Source organism: Pristiophorus japonicus, chromosome 7 (assembly GCF_044704955.1).
Source record: "Pristiophorus japonicus isolate sPriJap1 chromosome 7, sPriJap1.hap1, whole genome shotgun sequence".
Lineage (NCBI taxonomy): Eukaryota > Metazoa > Chordata > Chondrichthyes > Pristiophoridae > Pristiophorus > Pristiophorus japonicus.
Genome location: NC_091983.1, coordinates 219,396,694 through 219,414,738, shown reverse-complemented (window position 1 = coordinate 219,414,738; position 18,045 = coordinate 219,396,694). Strand labels below are relative to the sequence as shown.

At 46.2% G+C, this 18,045-nt stretch overlaps 1 long non-coding RNA gene across 1 annotated transcript; it reads left to right on the top strand.

The window, feature by feature from the left end:
- The first annotated feature begins 17 nt into the window (after window positions 1–17).
- Window positions 18–16,691, top strand: LOC139267470 (uncharacterized). The gene is made up of 3 exons (XR_011593910.1): window positions 18–214; window positions 10,235–10,341; window positions 15,641–16,691. It is a non-coding gene; the product is annotated as an uncharacterized lncRNA (long non-coding RNA).
- Window positions 16,692–18,045: the final 1,354 nt, after the last annotated feature.

Genomic DNA, 18,045 nt, shown 5'->3' with positions numbered 1-18,045 from the left:
GTTGTCCGCGGGAGGAAGCCGCGCTGTTTGTTACTGACAGCCATCTTAGCAGCGGAGGGCACTGGTGGCGGGTCCTCAATCAATCATCAATCTCCCATTTATTTCTTATAGCACGGCACATACGTATATATTTATGTAGCTATAACAGAAATCTTTACCGAAGACAAATTCTATTCTACCACCATCTTGCGAATAGCGCCTAACCGGAAACCTGGTAAAGTGGAGGAGGCAGCTTAGTATTTATAATTTCACATCTGTGTCTTTTATGCCAAACATTGTTTTTTTCACGTTTTTATGTTGTATAATTTAAAATAGGGAGGATAGCGCTGTTTAAAAATGTCGACGGCAGGTTGAGTAGATAAAGGGAGAGATTTAGGATCCATGTCATGAAAAGGCAGTGGTTTTTCCCCCTCTCTCCAACTCTTTGCAGAATGGTGAAAAGATGTTGAAAGTTTTCTGCTTTCTCCTCCTCTCCCTCTGGATAGAAGTTGGTGTTGAAGCCCCTTCCTTCCTTCTGTTCCTGGGCTGGTCTCAGGGCTCTCCAGGCAATGAAAAGGCAGTAATAGAAGAGCAAGGACACACCTGTTGCAGTTAATCAGCCCTCATTTGAAACATTAATTGGTCTCTGACCGTTGCACAGTCGAGACCATGGTGCAAAGATAAAATTCAGATCACAATTTAAAGACATACATTTTGTTATTTTTATATTTCCAATTTCGTAGTGTGCCTGCCTTAGGGGAATAGTTGTAATTACAATGTCAGACGTTTACATAGGAAATTTCCATTATAAATAACTAGGAATTTATAATGGCAAAAGTTGACAGAGCACATGCAAACGTAAGAATTTAATATATAGACATAGAAAATAGGGGCAGGAGTAGGCCATTCGGCTCTTCGAGCCTGCACCGCCATTCAATGAGTTCATGGCTGAACATGCAACTTCAGTACCCCATTCCTGCTTTCTCACCATACCCCTTGATCCCCCTAGTAGTAAGGACTACATCTAACTCTCAGAAGAATGTTCCCAATGTTGGGGAAGTCCAGAACCAGGGGTCACAGTCTAAAGATAAGGGGTAAGCCATTTAGGACCGAGATGAGGAGAAACTTCTTCACCCAGAGAGTGGTGAACCTGTGGAATTCTCTACCACAGAAAGTTGTTCTCTGGTTCTGGACTTCCCCAACATTGGGAACATTCTTCCTGCATCTAACCTGTCTAAACCAGTCAGAATTTTAAGCGTTTCTATGGAGGTCCCCTCATTCTTCTGAACTTCAGTGAATACAAGCCCAGTTGATCCAGTCTTTCTTGATATGTCAGTCCTGTCATCCCAGGAATCAGTCTGGTGAACCTTCGCTGCACTCCCTCAATAGCAAGAACATCCTTCCTCAAGTTAGGAGACCAAAACTGTACACAATACTCCAGGTATGGCCTCACCAAGGCCCTGTACAACTGTAGTAACACCTCCCTGCCCCTGCACTCAAATCCCCTCGCTATGAAGGCCAACATGCCATTTGCTTTCTTAACCACCTGCTGTACCTGCATGCCAACCTTCAATGACTGATGTACCATGACACCCAGGTCTCGTTGCACCTCCCCTTTTCCTAATGTCACCATTTAGATAATAGTCTGTCTCTGTTTTTACCACCAAAGTGGATAACCTCACATTTATCCACATTGCACTTCATCTGCCATGCATTTGCCCACTCACCTAACCTATCCAAGTCACTCTGCAGCCTCATAGCATCCTCCCCGCAGCTCACACTGCCACCCAACTTAGTGTGATCCACAAATTTGGAGATACTACATTTAATCCCCTTGTCAATCATTAATGTACAATGTAAACAGCTGGGGCCCCAGCACAGATCTTGCGGTACCCCACTAGTCACTGCCTGTCATTCTGAAAAGTATCCATTTGGTCTAGAAAACCATCCCTTATGCACTCCAGGAAATCCTCCTCCACCGTATTGCTTCCAGTTTGGTTAGCTCAATCTATATGCATATTATAGTCACCCATGATAACTGCTGCACCTTTATTGCATGCACCCCTAATTTCCTGTTTGATGCCCTCCCCAACATTACTACTGTTTGGTGGCCTGTACACAACTCCCACTAGCGTTTTCTGCCCCTTGGTATTCCGTAGCTCCACCCATACCGATTCCACATCATCCAAGCTAATGTCTTTCCTTACAATTGCATTAATTTCCTCTTTAACCAGCAACGCCAACCCGCCTCCTTTTCCTTTCTGTCTATCCTTCCTAAATGTTGAGTTCCCAGCCTTGGTCACCCTGGAGCCATGTCTCCATGATGCCAACCACAACGTATCCATTAACTGCTATCTGCAGAGTTAATTCGTCCACCTTATTCCGAATACTCCTCGCATTGAGGCACAGAGCCTTCAGGCTTGCCTTTTTAACACACTTCAACCCTTTAGAATGTTGCTACATTCTAAAGGGTCACAATTCTAGGTGCCACAATTTAAGAATAAGGCAAGCTTAGAAATCCAGCAACAAATCACATGTATGATGCCTGGGAATAGGGACTCAAAGCTGGATACAAAAGTTGCCACTTGTGCCCCATGTGGCTGCCACCTGGATCTGAGCTCCCTTCTATCAATCTCTTTCCCTCCCCCACCCCCAAGCCATTTTCTCTCTTTTTGACACCTCCCACTTCCTCTTCTTATCTGATCCCATTACCGCTTTCACCTTCTTTAACACACGTGTCCTACTCCCCAACCTCTTGTCCATTGCCTCCCACTGCTCAATATCCTCCGCTCCCCCACTGTGGCACTGGTCGTTGGTAGAAAGAATATCAACTCATCCCCCTACTCCCAACAACCATGATGTATAGGTCATGTCCCAGGAATCAACACCTGTGTCTTCCACCCAAGCCCCACTGCTAGGTCATCAGAGGATTTTGCAGAAGGCCATTCAGCCCATCGTGCCTGGGCCAGCTCTCTGAAAGCTACTCATGAACCCTTTAAAAGCTAGTTTTAATTCTACTCCCACCCAATAACCCTTGTAAATCTGCATAACCTATCTGGGTATGGTAATGTAGGTATGAATGAGGAACCTACATGCAATGAGCTCAAATCCCACTGTGGGACATTCTGAAATTGAAGGCAACAAAATCTGGTCATTTATGAGATGGCATCAGAAAGTGGCCATGAAAGCTGTTGGTCTGTTGTAAAAGCAATCAACTGGTTTTACTAATGCCTTTCAGAGTAGGGAACTTACCACCATACTCAGTCTGGCTTACATGTGCCACCATACTATGTGATTAACAAAATGCAAGCATTTGTACTGGGGGGGGGGGGTGGAGGAAGGAGGGAGGCATTCTCAGAGACCTTCAATAAATGTTCCACACACAGAACAAATATCCCTCTGTTCTTTTAGTAATTTGGTCAGCAAGGCTCCTTTGGCACACCTTCCAAACCTGTGACCACCACCTCAAAGGCCATGGGCAGCAGGCACATGGGAACACAATCATCTCCAAGTTCCCCTCTCCAGTCACACCACCCTGACTTGGGCATATATTGCTGTTCCTTTATCATCGTGGATCAAAATCCTGGAACTGCTTACCTAACAGCAATGTGGGATTACTTTCACCTACACAGACTGCAGCGGTTCAAGGCGGCGGCCTACCACCTTCTCTAGGATAACTAGGCAAAGACAATGAATGCCGAACTTGTCAGCGATGCTCACATCATGAATTAATTTTTTTTTTAAACTTAAGGATTTATACATCTAAAACCCCAAGTCTCTCTACTCTTTTAAAGTTTCACCATTTAGTGTATATTTCCTCTGTTATTCCTCCTAAAATGTATCCCTTCACATTATTCCACAATACATTTCATTCCACATCTATCTGTCTAATCTACCCTCCTCCCTGAGTCACTTACACTACCACTTAAGCCACACCACTGCTGAAATCTGACGAGCAGCCAGTACATTCAGGCCAGGGAAGGTGGGAGCAGCAGGAATTTCAGCAGATGATGGCATCTTAAGAGTACGAAAGACTAGACAAAAATACAGTCCTTCCCCAGAGGAAATTCCCACTTTTATTAAGGTGGCTGTACCTTCTCACGCCTCATTTTGTAACCCTTGCCTGTGCCCTTTGTCCCAGGTCCCAAGGAAATTCAGGGCCCTTTTCTACTGCCCACCCTTGTCCTTCTGCGACCAGTGGACACCATAGGATATAGTGTCTCCTGGACATCCACAACATCACAATTTAATTGTTGGTTATTTCTAGTTTTTTTTTGTAGCTTTTTTTTTTAAAAACACGTTAGTTTAATTGGACCTTCTGTTATTTTATTATATTAGTGGTGTGCTAGGGCACTTGTTGCAATAATGTAATGGGTTTTTTTTGGTGACACTGGGGAAAATCTGTATCACCCCTATTGGTTCAATTAAAAAAAGGCCCATGTCCCATCTTCCTCCCCCCCCCCCCCCCCCCACCCAGTCTGTGCATTGAGCAATTAATATTCTTGGGTGATTTTAACTTTCACCTTAAATTTCCTTTCCTCCCTCTTCTGCCTTACCTCACCCTTATCAGCTTTCACCACCCATGGCTATCATCTTCCCATCTCGCATAGCCTCTTCGTCCAAGAGTACTGATTTTTATGATTAGTTCCTGATTTCCCTTGCTATCCAGATCCCTGCTGACCTCCATGGACACTATCCTCACCTGTCACCCCTCCCCCCCAAAATAAAACCTGCCCTCCCAACCTCCTTGTTAATTCTCACCCTCACCCCCTTTATCTAGCCCTCTACTACTCATGACACCACTGCCACCTGCCTAACAGCTCCCTCACTTCTTTCTTTGATGCACCCATTCCCAATGTCATTCACCATCTCCCACTCTATCATTTCTTCTGGTACTTCCACTTTCACATCCAGAGCTCCTTTGCTCTGTAACTAACCACTTCCTTGGCTTGGCCTTTGGGAGCACTCTCAACTGGGTCATGGATTAGCACCAGTTCCAGGACTGCAGCATATAACACTTGTGCATTGCTGGAGTTACTGTCTTTCAGGTGAGACATTAAACCAAGGCCCCATCTGCCTATTCAGGTGAAGATAAAAGATCCCATTGCACAATTCAAGGAGAAGCATAGATGTTCTCATGTCCTGGTCAGTATTTATCCCTCAACCAAACTTTCCAAAACAGAGAAGTGTCATTTATCTCATTGCTGTTGGCTGCTGCATTTGCCCACAAAACAACAGTGACTACACTTCAAAAGCAAATTAATTTGCTAAGTGCTTTGGGACATCCTGAGCATGTGAAATGTGCTATATAGATCTTTCCTCAAACCCCTTATCCCTACCTCACCTCCAGTCACATGTGCAAAGAACTCATGGACTACTTAATTTCCAAGCTAGAAACCATTGTGCTACTGCCTTTCCTGCTACTTCCCCTTACTCCCATCCTCAATCTAGTCTCTCCTCTACTTGTCTTCGATCCCCCATTACTGCAATTTCTCCCATCTACCCCTCCCTCTCCAAGCTGATCGCTTCCACATGGCCAAATGCCTGCTCTCTCGAGCAGCACAGACACGATGGGCCAAATGGCCTCCTTCTGTGTCATTATTTTTCTATGATTCTCTTCCCCCCCGCCCTGCTCAACTTCTGACCACTCAACTACCCCTCCTAACCGTCATACTAGCCAAGATTGTAAATAGCCTAATTTGCTTAGACACCATCTTTCTCCTTTTCAAAATCACCAACCCCCTCAAAAAACCCAGCCTCAATCAATCCATCCTCTCCAACTACAACTACAACCCCTTTCCTTTCTTTAAATATGCCATTGCTTTCCAGCTTTGTGTCCACATCTCCCAAAACAATTCAAAGCCCTGCTCAAAGTCATGAATTATATCCTCTGTAACTTTGACTCTGGTACTATATCAGTCATGATTGACTGTGTAAATGCTGCCATTCATGCCATCCTCTTCATTACTTCTCCTCCACTATTCTGCTCCATGGGACTGCTCTCACGTGGTTCTATTCCTAACTGTCTGAATGCAGTCAGTGCATCTGCAGCAATGGGATATCTTCCCATTCTCGCTGAGTCACCGAGTCCCCAAAAGGCACCTTCTCTTTCTCATCGATGTGCTGCCGTTCAGTGATATCATCTGTAGGCACAGGGTCAGCCTCCATATGGATACTAACATCCAGCACTACCTCTTTTCACTTCGCAACCCCATGACCACTGATAAGAGTGCCTATCTGACATCAGGACATGAATGAGTCAAAATCTCCATCCCAAACACCAGGAAGACCAGTCATCATTTTCAGTCCCAGAAATAAAGTCCACTCCTTTTCCCAATCGCTTGCTCAGGCTAAGCCAGTGTGGAAAAACTGGTCTTTTTGACTGAGCTGAGCTTTAAACCCCACATTCACCAAGATCGATACTTCCAGCTCTGTAGCACTGCCCACATCAGCATCACTCTGAATCATGCTATAGTCAAATCTAGACATCATGTCTCTAATGCTCTTCTTGCTGGCCCCCTCATTCTCCAACCACCATAAAAATCAGGAACATGAAACATGCCTTTGGCATTCCAGTGCTGTGACAACTCTGGTGGCAGGATGGACCTTATTACAGCTGGTGTCATCAACATGGCTGCAAAGGGTACCCAGGAATAACCTAGAGACTTGCCCTTTCTAGGTGAAATAGTGTTGGAAAGAAAGACTGCCATAAAACAAAGGCATCGTGGCAGCTGCCAGGAAGTTAGCATTCACTTGAGTGTTGCATTGCTGAGCTGGATCTGAAGAGAGTGGTCTTTGTTGTTCACACACATGGTGGGATGGACCAAGGGAGCACAAATGACCAGGAGTGCAGTCTATGACTTTTTAGACCTTGGGGAATTCTGCCACACAATAAGGGGTTATGGGGAGCGGGCAGGGAAGTGGACCAGAGTCCATGATTGGATCAGCCATGAGGGGCTGGATGGCCTACTCCTGCTCCCATTTCTTATGTTCTTATACCACTGGTTGTCCATAAAGAAATGCATGAGCTGACTTACTGTGGCAAACGGTGCATCTGAGATGTTTTATATACCTGTGTACAGCCAATTGGCTAATGTATCGATGTTCCCAGCAGCAGACTGGAAATACCCCATGGCGAGATAGCGACTCTGTTCCACTGACAGAGTGGTGCATACGGTGAAGGTTAACTTAAAACAGGTAGTGGAACTCAGCGACAGCTTCCTTTGTAAATAGAGCCTCCGCAGGCACCGCTCGTCAGTCAATAGGAGGCAAGATGGCCTTCACTATGTATATTCTGGTCACAGTACTTTCTGGTGGGTGTTATGTGCTTCCTGAAAAGCTAATCCTCCCTTGGTTCCCATTGGGAATACCTCTTTTTAAGCGTCAGAAGGGAAATCAAGTAGAACTTTTTCACCCAAAGGATAGAGTTGTGGAATAAATTGGTAGATCTATTGGAGACCTAGGGGATCAAATATGTAATTACTTGAAAATGCAGGTAGATAAAGCCATAAAAAGTTTGGGGTTTTATAAATGGCGCATAGAATACAAGAATAAATAAATTATACATTTGAACAAAATATTGGTTAGGCCACAGTTAAAGGGCCTGAGTTGTTCCTGTTTTTTTTGGAGCAACTGGTTTAGAATGGAGTATCTTAGAAATTGCAATTCTTGGCATTTAGTTTGCTCCAGTTCTAGTCAGTTAGAACAGTTTCACTTTGGAACAGAATTTCTTTTTCCAAAAGGGGACGTGTCTGGCCACTTACGCCTGTTTTCAAAGTTTAGGCAGTGAAAACTTACTCCAAACTAACTTAGAATGGAGTAAATGAAGATTTTTGTACACTCGAAAAAACCTTGCCTACACTTTACAAATCAGGCGTAGGTTACAAAATAGGTGTAGGGAACAGGTGGGGAAGGGAAGTAATTAAATTCTACAATCATTCAACAGTCATACTTATACAAATAAAGATCTAACCTTAATAAAAATTTATAAACAAAGCAAAGATTAAATATTCCATGTTCCTACCTGTGTGAAGCAGCAGCAGCCTTCGCGCTGCGGTGCTTCAGGTAGGCCTTGCATGTTGGAGACAGGGGTGGTGTCAGTGTCTCGACGGCAGCCCAACAGCGGCAGCAAGCAGCCTTCAAGCTGCGGTGCTTCAGGCAGGTCTTCCTTCCATCAGTGGCTGGACGCCAGCCGAAGATACAGCAAGCAGCCTTTGAGCTGCGAAGGGGACTGAGGCCATTTGGCCACGGGACAGGGGCGGCGTAGGTGGCTGGACGCCAGCCGAAGATACAGCAATCAAGCAGCCTTCGAGCTGTGAGGGGGACTGAGGCCATTTGGCCACGGGATAGGGGCATCGTCAGTGACTGGCAAGTGACTTATTCAACAATGCTGCTAAAAGCACTCCTTCACACACAAAAATCACTAAAATTAAAATCACAAGCCTTTCCAGGGGTCCACAAGACAAATCTTCACTTTTCCTCTAGTCCCTTTAAAAATGGCTGAGTGCCAATGTTTATTTCCCACTGTGCGTGCACACGCGCAGGGTTGCTGGCACGACATTGCCTTATTTAAATTAGGCCCGCCTCCCCACTGTTTGTAGAATCTGCCCGAGTGTCTGGCTCTGCCCGCCGGGGTTCTGTGCGCGCCATGCCAAGCTGCTGAAGACCAGCGAGGAGCCGGAGAATATCGGAGTTTTTTTTTGGCGCACTTTCGAGCACGAAAAACAGGTGTCCAGAGTGTTGTGTGCAGTTTTGGACACCCTGCTATAAAGGCATTAAAGCTATAAAGATCATCTCTCATATATGACCAGGATGATACTAGCAATGGGAAACTAGAATAGCCTGACATCAGTCGTTGGCAAAATGCTGGAATCTATTCTTAAGGTAGCTCCCTCTATCGCTCAATAAAAAGGTGGCAGATGGGAGTATAATGTGGGAAAATGTGAGGTTATTCACTTTGGCAGGAAGAATAAAAAAAACAGAATATTTTTTAAATGGTAGGAAACTATTACATGTTGGTATTCAGACAGATTTAGGTGTCCTCATACAGGGAACACAAAGTTATCATGCAAGTACAGCAAGAAATAAGACAGACAAATGGAATGTTGGCCTTTGTTGCATGGGGTACAGAGTACACGAGTAAGGAAGTCTTGCTACAATTGTACAGGGCTTTGGTAATACCACACCTGGAGTACTGTACACAGTTTTGATCATCTTATTGGAGGAAGAATATACTTGCCTTAGGAGGTGGTGCAATAAAGGTTCACTAGATTGATTCCTGGGATGGGAGGATCGATTGAGTAGATTGGGCCTATACTCTAGTTTAGAAGAATGAGAGGTGATCTCATTGAAACATATAAAATTCTGAGGGGGATTCACAGGGTAGGTGCTGAGACGTTGTTTCCCCTGGCTGGAGAGTCTAGAACTAAGGGACATAGACTCAGGCCATTTAAGACAGAGACGAGGAGGAATTTCTTCACTCAGACGGTTGTGAATCTTTAGGATTCTCTACCCCAAAGGGGGATGCTGAATCATTGAGTATATTCGAGGCTGAAATAGATAGATTTTTGGACTCTTGGAGAATCAGGGTATATGGGGATCAGGCAGGAAAGTAGAGTTGAGATTGAACATCATCCATGATCTTATTCAATGGCAGAGCAGGCTCGAGGGGCCATATGGCCTACTCCTGCTCCTAATTCTTATAGATGCAAGACCAGACAGGAGATACTGGGACTATTTTTGCTGGAGCAGAAAAGTCTAAAAGCAGATGGGAGATTATCAAAATAAAATCAAAATTTAAATAAAGTGAATGGGGAAAGACTATTTTCTATGCTGGAGAGTCAGTGAGGGGTCAGCAATATAAAATTATCACTGTGCAGAGAAAGGCTAAGGGGAATTTTATTACAAAGGGTTGCTGGAGTATGGAATACTTGAGGTAGAGACCATTGCCTTTTTTAAGGAAAAATCAGATAAATATTTGAAACAAAAGATAATGATGGAGGGCTATGGGGAGAGAACAGGGCAATAGGGTTAGTTGTGGATTTCTCCGGCAGCAGAGCAAGTACTGACACAATGGGCCAATAGAAGCACAGAAGAAAGCCAATCAGGAAAGAGCATTAAAGAAAACAATATAAATTGGTTCTACTGGCAAAGAGAGGTGTTTCTGGATAGTGGGGGTTTGAGGGATATGGAGAGGAGGTGGATTTGATGGTATTTTACTGTTCGAAAAATGCCTTGTGTTTTCTTGTAATGACAGCTCCAAGGGACTTCAAGCGCAGAAGCTTCCACTCAGTATAATTAAAAAAGGGATGACAAAGCATGCTCCGGAAAAAGTATATTGAAGAAAATGACCATTTATTACAGGTAAGGTTCTACATGAAAACAATTAACCAGGATCCCAGTTAATAGAAATTAAGATTCAAGTTACTCTACAAATTTGCATGTGGAACTGCCCGAGAAGTGTAGCTGGCATAAAGTACTGTGCATCACAAAGCACAAAGATGATTTCTGATTAAGACAATGCAAGTACCAACAATATCAAAAGTATTTTAAAAGTGGGCAGACTAGGAATCTTTTACCCAGGTCCCTGGTAAAAGATTATAACCCACAACATAGCAAGCATATTGGGATTGGATTTGCCCATTTTAAATCGGAGGGTTATTTCTTTTTTGGCAGGAGGAGGGGGAAGCAACCTTCAGTGAAACTACTCTGTGTTGCCAATGTTAAACATTGGTGGCTCCCAGATATGCTCCACCCAACACTAACTTTGACATTTGGCAAGTCAGCGGTCACCAAACTATGATCAGCTGAGCTCAACACAAGTCCTTTGAAGATTACTTTCCAAGAAGTTAGAATTGGATAACTGCATTGGGGAGATGGGGGGGGTCAACTTTCTCCATCCCTTTTAGCCAAGTATTACAGTAGGTGCTGCAATTTAAAAGTTACCTTTTGAAAGGAAGTGGAAAAGTGGGTTTAGAGTCTTAAGACAAACCCTCAAACGGTTTTGTGGTCTACAACAACATTTGAGAGATTATAATTTCCCTCCCCCTCGCTTAAGGTTGTAAAAGGGTGGCTCTGTGCAGGCAAGTTAGGAATTACTGAGGTATCACAATATAATCAGCATTTTGTACTTAGATCGGTCACACTAAGGGGTCGAAATTTGGTACTCCCATTTTTGAGGCATTGTCACCGCACGAGAGAAATTTCTAAACACCTCGCTTCAAGTGCGCTCCCCAAACGCAAAATTCAGTGTTGATGCTTAAAGAATTGATAGGATTATTAAATCATGGCATTGCATACTTACCTCGCTGCGCTAAGTGGGCCGTTAAGCGCAGGTTCAACATCCGGGACTTAGGCAGCATTTGGATCTGCGCCACAGACATAGGGCGCCACCTGGACTCAAACGTTGATTGGCCGCCTCAACGCCTCGTGGTTATATTCGCTTCCTACGCACTCACTCAGACCGAGAGCATGGCTGACCTAGCAGCAGATCAGCGTACCCATTTGTTCACGGATGTCGCAGTCGATACACTCCTTGATGCCCTGGAGAGGCGTCGCCAAGTGCTGAGGACAGAGGTTGGGAGGAGACCCCAACCCCAAACATACCGAAGACTATGGAGGGCCATAGCGGATCAAGTGTCTGCGAGTGACACGGTGCCAAGGACATTGATGCAATGTTGCAAAAAGTGGAACGACCGGATATGGATAGTGAGGGTGAGCATCTTTAATTTCAAACTTCGACATGCTATGCTCTGACCTCAATGTGCACTCTGCTCAATGTAGTGTTTCTGAATCCATGCTCTAAGTGGGTGAGGCCAGAGGCAAGGGTCCCATTTGCAGCCTCACCCACTGCAAGGGCCAACATGTGCTGTTAACCTTGCTGCTCGATTCTGCAGACCCATCCCTCATGTTGTTTACTCCTCAGTCTTCATGTGTGTCCAAGACGGTAGGCTCCCTGTTACTGTGAGGTCCTGCCCCCTAATTCAAGCATTGGCACAGCAAGTTGACACCACAAATGGTAGTTACATCAAGCTGTGAAGACTGCCATAGAACTCAGATTTAGAACTCAGCAGAGGAGGACAAAGGGTTTGATTAGGGTAGGGAAAATGGAGTACGAGAAGAAGCTTGCAGGGAACATTAAGGCGGATTGCAAAAGTTTCTATAGATATGTAAAGAGAAAGAGGTTAGTAAAGACAAACGTAGGTCCCCTGCAGTCAGAATCAGGGGAAGTCATAACGGGGAACAAAGAAATGGCAGACCAATTGAACAAGTACTTTGGTTCGGTATTCACTAAGGAGGACACAAACAACCTTCCGGATATAAAAGTGGTCAGAGGGTCTATTAAGGAGGAGGAACTGAGGGAAATCTTTATTAGTCGGGAAATTGTGTTGGGGAAATTGATGGGATTGAGGGCCGATAAATCCCCAGGGCCTGATGGACTGCATCCCAGAGTACTTAAGGAGGTGGCCTTGGAAATAGCAGACGCATTGACAGTCATTTTCCAACATTCCATTGACTCTGGATCAGTTCCTATGGAGTGAGGGTAGCCAATGTAACCCCACTTTTTAAAAAAGGAGGGAAGAGAGAAAACAGGGAATTATAGACCGGTCAGCCTGACCTCAGTAGTGGGTAAAATGATGGAATCAATTATTAAGGATGTCATAGCAGCGCATTTGGAAAATGGTGACATGATAGGTCCAAGTCAGCATGGATTTGTAAAAGGGAGATCATGCTTGACAAATCTTCTGGAATTTTTTGAGGATGTTTCCAATAAAGTGGACAAAGGAGTACCAGTTGATGTGGTATATTTGGACTTTCAGAAGGCTTTCGACAAGGTCCCACACAGGAGATTAATGTGCAAAATTAAAGCACATGGGATTGGGGGTAGTGTGCTGACGTGGATTGAGAACTGGTTGTCAGACAGGAAGCAAAGAGTAGGAGTAAATGGGTACTTTTCGGAATGGCAGGCAGTGACTAGTGGGGTACCGCAGGGTTCTGTGCTGGGGCCCCAGCTGTTTACATTGTACATTAATGATTTAGACGAGGGGATTAAATGTAGTATCTCCAAATTTGCGGATGACACTAAGTTGGGTGGCAGTGTGAGCTGCGAGGAGGATGCTATGAGGCTACAGAGTGACTTGGATAGGTTAGGTGAGTGGGCAAATGCGTGGCAGATGAAGTATAATGTGGATAAATGTGAGGTTATCCACTTTGGTGGTAAAAACAGAGAGACAGACTATTATCTGAATGGTGACAGATTAGGAAAAGGGAAGGTGCAACGAGACCTGGGTGTCATGGTACATCAGTCATTGAAGGTTGGCATGCAGGTACAGCAGGCGGTTAAGAAAGCAAATGGCATGTTGGCCTTCATAGCGAGGGGATTTGAGTACAGGGGCAGGGAGGTGTTGCTACAGTTGTACAGGGCCTTGGTGAGGCCACACCTGGAGTATTGTGTACAGTTTTGGTCTCCTAACTTGAGGAAGGACATACTTGCTGTTGAGGGAGTGCAGCGAAGATTCACCAGACTGATTCCCGGGATGGTGGGACTGACCTATCAAGAAAGACTGAATCAACTGGGCTTGTATTCACTGGAGTTCAGAAGAGTGAGAGGGGACCTCATAGAAACGTTTAAAATTCTGACGGGTTTGGACAGGTTGGATGCAGGAAGAATGTTCCCAATGTTGGGGAAGTCCAGAACCAGGGGTCACAGTCTAAGGATAAGGGGTAAGCCATTTAGGACCGAGATAAGGAGAAACTTCTTCACCCAGAGAGTGGTGAACCTGTGGAATTCTCTACCACAGGAAGTAGTTGAGGCCAATTCACTAAATATATTCAAAAGGGAGTTAGATGAAGTCCTTACTACTCGGGGGATCAAGGGGTATGGCGTGAAAGCAGGAAGTGGGTACTGAAGTTTCATGTTCAGCCATGAACTCGTTGAATGGCGGTGCAGGCTAGAAGGGCTGAATGGCCTGCTCCTGCACCTATTTTCTATGTTTCTATGTTTTTTTCCAGTAGAGTGGACAAGAGAGAACCAGTTGATGTAGTATATTTGGACTTTCAGAAGGCTTTTGACAAGGTCCCACACAAGAGATTAATGTGCAAAGTTAAAGCACATGGGATTGAGGGAAAGTGTGCTGACGTGGATTGAGAACTGGTTGGCAGACAGGAAGCAAAGAGTAAGAGTAAACGGGTACTTTTCAGAATGGCAGGCAGTGACTAGTGGGGTACCGCAAGGTTCTGTGCTGGGGCCCCAGCTGTTTACATTGTACATTAATGATTTAGACGAGGGGATTAAATGTAGTATCTCCAAATTTGCGGATGACACTAAGTTGGGTGGCAGTGTGAGCTGCGAGGAGGATGCTATGAGGCTGCAGAGTGACTTGGATAGGTTAGGTGAGTGGGCAAATGCATGGCAGATGAAGTATAATGTGGATAAATGTGAGGTTATCCACTTTGGTGGTAAAAACAGAGAAACAGACTATTATCTGAATGGTGACAGATTAGGAGAAGGGGAGGTTCAACGAGACCTGGGTGTCATGGTACATCAGTCATTGAAGGTTGGCATGCAGGTACAGCAGGCGGTTAAGAAAGCAAATGGCATGTTGGCCTTCATAGCAAGGTGATTGGAGTACAGGGGCAGGGAGGTGTTACTACAGTTGTACAGGGCCTTGTTGAGGCCACACCTGGAGTATTGTGTACAGTTTTAGTCTCCTAACTTGAGGAAGGACATTCTTGCTAATGAGGGAGTGCAGCAAAGGTTCACCAGACTGAATCCCGGGATGGTGGGACTGACATATCAAGAAAGACTGGATCAACTGGGCTTGTATTCACTGGAGTTCAGAAGAATGAGAGGGGATCTTTTCGAAACGTTTAAAATTCTGATGGGTTTAGACAGGTTAGATGCAGGAAGAATGTTCCCAATGTTGGGGAAGTCCAGAACCAGGGGTCACAGTCTAAGGATAAGGGGTAAAGCCATTTAGGACTGAGATGAGGAGAAACTTCTTCACCCAGAGTGGTGAACCTGTGGAATTCTCTACCACAGAAAGTTGTTGAGGCCAATTCACTAAATATATTCAAAAAGAAGTTAGATGTAGTCCTTACTACGAGGGGAATCAAGGGGTATGGCGAGAAAGCAGGAATGGGGTACTGAAGTTGCATGTTCAGCCATGAACTCATTGAATGGCGGTGCAGGCTAGAAGGGCTGAATGGCCTGCTCCTGCACCTATTTTCTATGTTTCTATAGAGTAAAATGTAGTAAACATCGACCTGTGAAGCAGTCATAGAATAAATGGTACTAAAGTATGCAAGGTGCGTAGGACACACTGATAGAAGGCCTCTAACTCTGACTGTTAAAGGTTACAGGCAAAGCTCGCCCACAACTGACGGGAGCAAGTGGAGGGAAGCCAGACCTCCAAGTGCTCAGTCCGTTGGAGGAACAGATAGCTGCCCTGATGGGTGTCCAATTAGGGTGCAATTAGGGTGGCTGCAGCCTCAGGACAGTGTTCCTTTGCAGCGACCTGCAGGATATTGGGCCCTGACACCATCAACGTCCAGCTATTTCCATGAGACTGGCATTCACAAATGCCTTTCCCGCTCCTGGCCCCCTCCCCTGCAGGTAACTGTTGTTTTGTACTTTCAGGTGACCGTTGTTTTGTACTTTCAGGTGACCAGCCAGATCCACCGGGGCCTTCTCGGGCGCCTTCCACGGGTGTACACTGTGGCGACGACCCAGAGGAAGAGGGGCAGGAGGACGACACGTCTGACCTCACGCAGGAGGCTGCGCTGTTGGAGCGGGGCCAACAGCACTGCTGACCAAGTGATGGTGGGGGAGGCGGAGGTGGGTGATGCTCTCGGACCCAGTGGCCTCCAGCAATGCCACAGGAAAAGGGAAGGCCGGGAGCCAGCTCCCCGGAGGGTGAGTGCGCGCCCGAGTGATGCTCAGCAGCACTCTGACGATGAGCCCGAGCTAGAGGTTGTCACAAGACAATCCCTGCAGTTGCACAGCGATCTGCTGGGTGCACTCGCAAGGGTGCCACAGAGTCTTGATGCACTAGCTGTGAGGATGCAGTTCACCTCAACTATTGCTCATGCCTCAGCAGCCCATCGAGCTCATCCTTGGTAGATACCAACGGATGCTGGATGCAAACAGTGACCATGGGGTCCCAGACATGATGGCACGGGCTGTGGCTGACATTGTAGTGGCCACTGAGCACCAGGCCGATACTATAGTAGGCCTCCATACTCAAATGTCATCAATGAGTGGTGTCCTGAGTCAGCTCTCTGGCATACTGCAGTCGCAGTCACTCTTGATGCAGAGGCAAATCGACTCAATGGACGCACTGACCACTGCCATCCAGTCTGGTGCCCCATCAGCTGGACGGGGACCTAACCTTGCCGACCTAGCACAGGATTCTGACCTCACCCAGATTTCTGCAGATGATGCTCTGTTCCAGAGGAGTATCAGCCTATTGGGCCAATTGGACCGTGATGTCCTTTCTCAGGACGACATCATTCCGCCTTCGCCCCTGCCGGTCTCTGCACCCCTCCACAACAAAGTGCTTCCACCCATGCGGAGGTAATGCATTCTGCAGCCGGGTCTTCCAAGGCCCAAGCTAGTCTGGGACTTCCTGCTAGGCTATCATGTGTGGCTCTGTTGCCAAGTCAGCAACAGACTACCAGCCTTGCTGAAGGCCTCGAGACTCCATTGTGGAGGAGCAGTAGGTGTGGGAGGGGGGGGGGGGGGAGAAAGAGAAGGGAAGGGGACGTAAAGCCTTCTTTAAGACAAGGTGGCCTTTGTGAAGGTGGCCACATATGCTGACCTTGTAACATTATTACTTGTATGATGCACCAAACACTTGATTCATAATCAAGAGATGGCTAGGTTGTTGCAATGTGAGCTCATGTTAATTGTTGCACTTCGATGAACGATCCAACAATTGTTTGGTACTCGCCAGAGATGGCAACCTTGTTACAAAATGAACTGATGTCAATAGGGCCATTTAGATGTCTGAAAATGAAGGGATTTTGTGGGTATGAAGTTGTTGTCTTGTGGATGTTTTCAGTACACATGATTTAGGTTTGTAATAAAGCAAGTTTGGATTATTCAAATGATGAACTGATTATTTAAGACGGAGGGCTGCAGTGTGTGTAGCGATGTGTTTAGAGTTGGTGCCCACATGTATAGGCTGGCCATTGGGCACGTCAAGACTCATTCATTGGAATCAATGAGCAATGAGTCTCCGACGAGCAGCTCTTCCAACCGCAGCAGTGTCAGGCTGCCACCTTCTTCGGTGAGGTTCCTCGTCGTCCTCCTCCGGAGGTGGATCATCCATCCCTGATAGTAATGGCTGGGCCCTCATAATGGGCAGGTTGTGCAGCATGCAGCAGACAATGGTGAACACGGAGACTCTATCAGGTGAGTACTGGAATGCCCCTCCAGAACGGTCAAGGCAGTCAAACAACTGCTTCAGAACCCTGACCGTTTGCTCGACAATGGCCCGCCCTGGGTTGTGGCACTGCTCGCCAGGGCTGATGACACCAATCCGCAATATCAGCTAGGGGGCCACACCATATTCTTTGTCGCCCAGGAGCCTGCCATGGCCCTCATGCGGTGGCTTTAAGAGTCGTGACACAGTGCTCTCCCGCATGATAAAAGGCATCATGGCAGCTGCCAGCTTCCAGGATATCAGGCATTGACAGCGAAGATCATCTGCCTGTGATCGCAGACCAGCTGTACGTTGTGGGAGTGGAATCCCTCACGATTCCAAAAGATCTCTCCATTGTGGGGCAGGGCCTTCAATGCCATATGCGTACAATCAATGGCTCCTTGAACCCAGGGGAAGGCCGCTAGCCTGGCAAAGACATGGGTGCACTCATCCTACTCTTGCCTTGACATGCTGCGAATCGTTGGCCGTAGAGCGCCTTGGTCACCTGGCGAATGCAGCAATCTACTACAAAAACTGAGATGTTGCATACATCGCCTACAGGAGACTGGAAGGAGCTGGTAGCACAGAAGTTCAGTGCCGCAGTCAGTTTCACTGCCACTGACAGCGAGGTGCAAGTGCCGAT